The 7,037-nt window shown below is 36.8% G+C and overlaps 1 pseudogene; it reads right to left on the reverse strand.

Moving 5' to 3' along the window:
* Window positions 1–3,882: 3,882 nt before the first annotated feature.
* LOC102834791 lies at window positions 3,883–4,805 on the reverse strand (annotated as a pseudogene).
* Between the last annotated feature and the right edge of the window lie 2,232 nt (window positions 4,806–7,037).

A 7,037-nucleotide genomic window follows, 5' to 3' on the forward strand; every position in this document is an offset into this window, starting at 1 on the left:
TGGAAGGAAACCACATCCCTGAGGAAACTCACTTTCAGTTGGTTAGTTGCTCATAGTAGACCTCGTAATAGAGATGATCACATCATATAAACTCTCATCATGAAAGATGACTACATAGCTGCCCAACCACTGAGAATCAAGGTCCAACCAAGTTGATACAACCGTAGCCATCACAGTCTACCGCTTGTCAGCCTGTCATCAATATATATCTCTTTAAACCAGACATAATCACCTCTACACAAAGACAGTTATAAAGTTATACTTGCACCTAACATGACACAACTAGCATGTGAGAAACTGAAAATGGACTAACTCATTTACGTCTTATACTTTATAAGTGAAGAAAACAAAAATATTTGATTCACAGATATAAGGATATAAGATATGACATAAAAATTACTGTCTTCACTTCTGTAACTGTTCATGCAGTTATATTCTCTAAACACAGACAATTATAAAGTCATAATTGCACCTAACATGATATTACTACATGTGTATAACCAAAAATGCCTCTTTTACATCATGTATTTTATAAGTAAAGGAAACAAAAATATTTGATGCACATAAATAAGGAAGAAATACTTATAGGAATTACAGTCTTCATTCTGCAACTGGTCACATAGTCATACTGTTATTTATAGTTACCTTCTTTCACCACCCATTTCGTATTTCTTTTGCTCTATACAAGAACCTTAGCTGGTCATGATTCTTTGCCTAGTGGGGTGACTCAGATCTTTATTCTTTTAGTGATAATGTCAGAATTGTGATGCTAGATGCAGAAAGCATTGAACAATATCATTAATATCACATGCAAGTAAAATTTTGCTAAAGATAATTCAGAAATAGTTGCTACAGTACATCAATAGGGAACTGCCAGAAATTCAGGTTGGATTCATATGAAGACATGGAATGAGGGATGTCATTGCTGACTTTAATTTTGTTTTATTTAATTAATTCATCTTTTATTCTTTTTGGCAAGTATTAGATGAGAGCAAAACCATGTTGCTCACTATAATTATGCACATTTAATTTTGCTTTACACAACTTGTAAACATATTAAAGTGGATACAGTACTTGGCTAAAGACATATTATAGAACTCTGACATATATTTTTGTGAGTTAAGACAAAATAAAGCTTATGAAACTTTCATTAGACATCATCATACAGCAAACTAGATGCTTTCTAAATTAACACCTACCATTTTAAAAGACTTCAAGTTTAGGCTACAGTTAAAATTATACTTATCTGATGTTTAATGAGAAAGAAAAAAGAAGTCAGTCTTACAAATTCTGTTTATAACCATTATTTGGCTTTTTAAAAATGTTTTATTAATAATAAAGATAAAAAATAAATTTGTAATCAGGAAAATACTACTGTTTGTTATTTAAAACACAAAAATAACCAGTAAGTTATTTTAGAATGCTTTAGATGTAAATGGAATTCATAGTACTGAAGTTTCATAATATCTCTATATTACTTCTTAATTCTTGTGTTTTAATTTTAAAGTTACAGATTACTTCAGAATAAAACAGAGGCATTTAGTATTTTACCATTTCATTCTTCTATAAATTTTGGACCCCCACAACATTTAAATCAAGGATTACAAAACAGACAGCCTTCTGAACATACTTTGTTTGACAGCAGAATGCTTTTCAACTTTTGAATCAGGATGCCTTAAGGCAAGTCTTAGTTGAGGCTAGTTTACCACAGACTCTACTTGAGTCCCACATTTTACTTGGAGGGCGTGTGAGACTAACTTGCTGTTTAAAGTATTATAAGCACAGTGTTTACTTAAAAAAAGAAAAAAAAAGTAGTTACACTTATGGAGGGAAAAAAGTCAGGTATTATAAACTTGATGTTAAATCTTACTAGTTATATTTCTAATTTTGGAAAAGTAGATCAAACCTAAAAGCGTTCATTTTCATAGACAATACTTTTTTATATAATAAATGGTCAGACCCGTTTGTATGTATGGGTACTATCTCCATGTTGTTGTTGTTAAGTGTCTTAAAGTCTACTCCAACCTATTGTTGTTGTTATGTGCCATGGAGTCGGTTCAGACTCATAGCGACCCTGTACAGGGTTTCCGAGGCTGTAAATCTTTATGGGAGCAGAACGCCTCATCTTTCTCCCACAGAGCAGCTGGTAGTTTCGAACTGCTGACCTTAAGGTTCACAGCCCGATTCGTAACCACTACGCTACCAGAGCTGCTTACTCCAACCTATAGCAATCCTGAATAGGGTTTCCAAGGAGAAACTGGTGAGCTGAAACTATCTCCACAGAATACTGCAATGATAAGCCTGAAATTGAAGATAAATGAATGATTTGCCCCTTAAACTACTGCATATGAATTTTACTTTATAAATCTTGACTTCCAGAGAGTGGCTTTCAACTTTATCCATACATGTAACATAGAAATTCTCAAATATTTTAATTAAAGGGAAGGGAACATTAATAAGCCTAATAAAATAACAAGTAATGAAAGTTTTCTTCTAACCCTAGAGAAAATGGCTAAAAGATGAGACAAATTGAAAAGAATTCTAAGTGAATGTGACTGTCATTGGACCCTTTAGCAATGCTATGCCGTCAACATTTACAAGATAGAGATGGAGAGAAGCCACAAATTTCTTAGTAGAAAAGCTTGGAAGTAGTGGTAGGAAAATACAGAGAATGTAAAAATAAGTAGGAGTGCTGATGTGGTGCTGGTAGATAAGCACTGGCCTGCAGTCATTTGAATCTCAAGATCGATGGTTCAAACTCACTAGCCGTTCCCTGAAAACCCTACACAGGGTGGCCATGAGTTAAAGCGCTCAACAAGTTATAAATTTAATTAAGAGACGATGATACTAACTCCAGTCTAAAGTTTAAGAAACAAGAAAGAATAAAGAATACAGATACAGTAATCTGTTGGGTTTTTTTTTATTGCACACAAATAAAAAGCTAGTATCTAACTCTTTAGACATTTAAATCTGAAGAGCATCTACTTGTCTTTAAATTTGTCTCATTTCTTTAAACTAAACAACTGATTCCCATTTGAATAAATCTTTAAAATTCTTAATTATTAAAACAATCTCCTTAAGCTGCACCTTGGTGAGGTTGTTGTTGTTGTTGTTGTCAGGTGCCATCGAGTTGGAACCGACTCATAGCGACCCCATGCACAGCAGAACGAAACAATGTCCGATCCTGGGCCACACTTGAGTCCATCAATGATGCCACCTGGCCAATCCATCTCGTTGGGGGTCTTCCTCTTTTTCTCTGACCCTCCACCTTACCCAGCATGACATCCTTCTCCAGCGACTGTTCTCTCTGGACAATGTGTCCAAAGTAGGAGAGATGAAGCTTAGCCATCTTGGCCTCCAAGGAGCACTCTGGTTATACTTCTTCCAAAACAGATCTATTGGTTCTTTTGACAGTTTTGGTGAGGTTATGGTAACCAAATTCACTTATAAGCAATAATGAAATTTGCTATCACCCACTCACATTATTGCAGTGAAAAAGAGACTGAATCAAATAATTCACTTCTTCAAGAAAAATTACATTGAAATAGTTACTGAAAGTCTTTAATAACATGGAAAATAAATTAAATGCATTCCAATACAGAACAGAATGTCCAAAGTCTTGATATAAACTTTGATACAATGAGTAGGGTACTATCTTTGTCTGTGAGTGATATCATCCACAATGAATTTAACAGTTTTGAAATACCATGGAAGAGATAACAGTATATCTCTGATATATTTCTGAAGAACTTGTTAGTAGCTTTGCCAAAAACTCATTTAAGGTAGTGTATTTTTCAATAACATTTAGAACAATCCAGCATTTGATATGAATACTTAGATCATCACACTGCACTAAAACATAATTAACCAACATTTTATAAACTAGCTGCAATTTTCAGTAGCTATATTTATCAACTGTGTAACAGAATTGAAATGTTCCCCTAAGCCATAAGCATGTCTCATGTATACAAGCAGTAATGTTTTTTGGGGGTTGTTCTTCACCAACTATAATAGGAGGAAAGTCTGCCTGTATTACTTCTATTGGGGTTTACAAAATGTGAGACAGTGCTCTTAGCTCAAGCTGACCTCCCCATGCAGCTGTGTTTACAACATCATCACAGTACTTTCCAAAATCTTCTAGCATATACAGGTCTCCTGTATCAGGGTTTGTTAAAAAGGCAGGAAGTCTTCCACATGGCTTTGCATATATTCAGCAGCTTGGCTTCTTAAGACAGCCACAGTCAGAGAGCAATCCCAGTCCTTCAGCTGATCTTCTATGGCTCTGTACATACAGTGGCCATCAGATGGAATCTGTTTAATCTCCAACTGCCTGGATGCCAATATTTGAGCAAGTTTCTGACTTTCTATGTGTCTGGCTCCAGATAAATTCTCAATTTCATCTTCTCCTATCCTTTCTTCCTGCTAATTTTCCAATGCAGCTTCCCCCTTTCTCCCACCCCCCACCCACACCTCATCTCTTTTGTGCTTTTGTTATCCAAGGCTGCTGATTCTCAAGAACCAGGTTTGCAATGTTAACAGCACCAGAATCTATTTTATTCTCCTTTTTTGTCAGCTACAGTTGCTCCAGCTCCTCTCTCTGCTTCTTCTCCACTTCTGCTTCCAACTTAGCAACATCTTCTATGAGTTGCTTCCTCCTCTTTTTGTCATTCTTGGGAACAGCATTCTTCAAACCTTGAATTTTAGCTTGCAACTCCTTCTATACTTGGCACTTTGCTATGCCTTCTCAACAGTTTCTCCTCCTTATCAAGCTCCTCCGTTGAGATTGCTTCCATGACAACCAGATAGCCCAGCCATGCACTGGAAGAAAAACTCATTGCTGACTTTTGATGGATCTTGGATAAAAATAAAGAATACCAGAAAGCTGTTTATTTTACTAACTATGCAAGGCTTTCTGCTGTGTGGATCATTAGAAGTTATGGATAACAGTATGAGGAATTGGTATTCCAGAACACTTAATTGTGTTCTTGAGGTGTTTCTACATAGACCAAGAAGCAGTTGTTTGAATGGAACAAAGGGATACGGCATGGCTTAAAATAGGAAAGGTGTGCACTAGGGTTGTATACTTTCATCATATTTATTCAACCTGTAAACTGAACCAATAATCCAAGAAGATGGATTATATAAAGGAAACATGAGTATTGGAGGAAGAGTCATTAACAACCTGTAGTATGCAGTTGACACAACCGTGCTTGCTGGAAGTGAAGATGACTTAAACTACTTATTGATGAAGATGAAAGATTATAGCCTTCAGTATAGATTGCACCTCAATGTAAAGAAAATAAAAATCCTCACAACCAGAATAATAAATAAATTCATGTTAAATGGAAAAAAGATTGAAGGTGTCAGATACTTTATTTTGCTTGCACTGACCATCAACACTTATGGAAGCAGCAGTCAAGAAATCACATAATGTAGTGCATTAGGCAAATCTACTACACAAGACTTCTTAAGTCTTCAAAAGCAAAGATATCAGGTTGAAGACTAGGGTGAACCTAACCCAAGTCATGGTATTTTCAATAGCTTCACATGATGTGAAAGTTAGACAGTGAACAAAAACCATAGAAGAATTTATGTATTTGAGTCATGATGTTAAAATACCATGGACTGTCAGAACAACAAATAAATCTGTGTTGGAAGAAGTAAAGCCAGAGTACTCCTGAAAATCTTAGATAGTTAGACTTAGCCTCTTGTACTTCAGACATATTATCAGGAGGGGCCTGGCCTTGGAGAAGAACATCATGCTTGATAAAGTGGACAGTGAGCTAAAACAAGAAGACTCCCAATGAGATGGATTGGCACAGTGGCAGCAACAATGGGCTCAAGCATAACAATTCCACGACCAGGCAGTGTTTCTTTCTATTGTGCATAGGGTCACTATGAGTCAGAACTGACTCAACGGCACCTAACAACAACAGTGTTCCATTGACTGTAATCACAGGACTTGGTGGTACTGAGAGACATCCTAAGGAATTTCCTGTATTCCAGATATACTTTTTACCTTCATTGTGCAATAGCAGCCCAATTACCCCTCAGTAATCAGGATCAATCCCACCAGTCAGTACATTAACTCCCTTCTTTATCTTTTGATACAAAGGAATGAGGAACCCAAGATGTTCAGGCAGTATTCTTAACTTACAGTTCAATGGAACCAGTATTGTGTTTACAGGTGGGAGTTTCCTCCCTTTAGAAATAAGACCTCCAGACCCCTAAAGTATAGGGTCATATGGGCAAGAAGCAATATTTTTTGAGTGAGTCACTAGGGGTAATAAGAGTGGTGCTGTTCTCATTTCTACCCCTTGCTTCCTGGATCAGTGATTCCTGGATGTTGGAGAAAAATCATCACATAATGAACGCTGGCATAGAGCACATATGATGGTGGTTGTGTGCTGTCGAGTCGGTTCCAACTTATAGCTAACCTCTATGGGGTTTCCAGGGGAAATCTATGGAAGCAGAAAGCCTCATCTTTCTCCCACACAATGGCTGGTAGTTTTGAACTGCTGAGCTTGAGGTTAGCAGCCCAAATCATAACCACTAAACTACCAGAGCTCCTCAGACCCTCCTGGAAAGGTATTGCCACCTAGCAAGCATCACAACTGTGTTTTTAGAAGGCCATTCCACCCTTTAGTCAAACCAGCTGCTTCAGGATGATAGGGAACATGGTAAGACAAGTGAATTCTTTGAATATGGGCCCATTGCTACACTTCATTTACTGCGAAATAAGTTCCACGATCGTAAGTGATGCTGTGTGGGTTACTATGACTGTGGATAAATCATTCTGTAAGTCCACAAATGGTAATTTTGGCAGAAGCATTGTGTGCAGGGAAAGCAAATTCATATCCAGGGTAAATGTCTATTCCAGTAAATATAAAACATTACCTTTTCTATGATGGAAGTGGTCCAATGTAATTACTCTGCCATGGATTGTTGACTGATTACCCCAAGGAATGATTCCATATCCTGGACTCAGTGTTGTGTTCAGCAGTGGCTGTAACCAAATCAGCCAATAGTCTCACTTT

Source organism: Chrysochloris asiatica, unplaced genomic scaffold (assembly GCF_000296735.1).
Source record: "Chrysochloris asiatica unplaced genomic scaffold, ChrAsi1.0 scaffold00039, whole genome shotgun sequence".
Lineage (NCBI taxonomy): Eukaryota > Metazoa > Chordata > Mammalia > Afrosoricida > Chrysochloridae > Chrysochloris > Chrysochloris asiatica.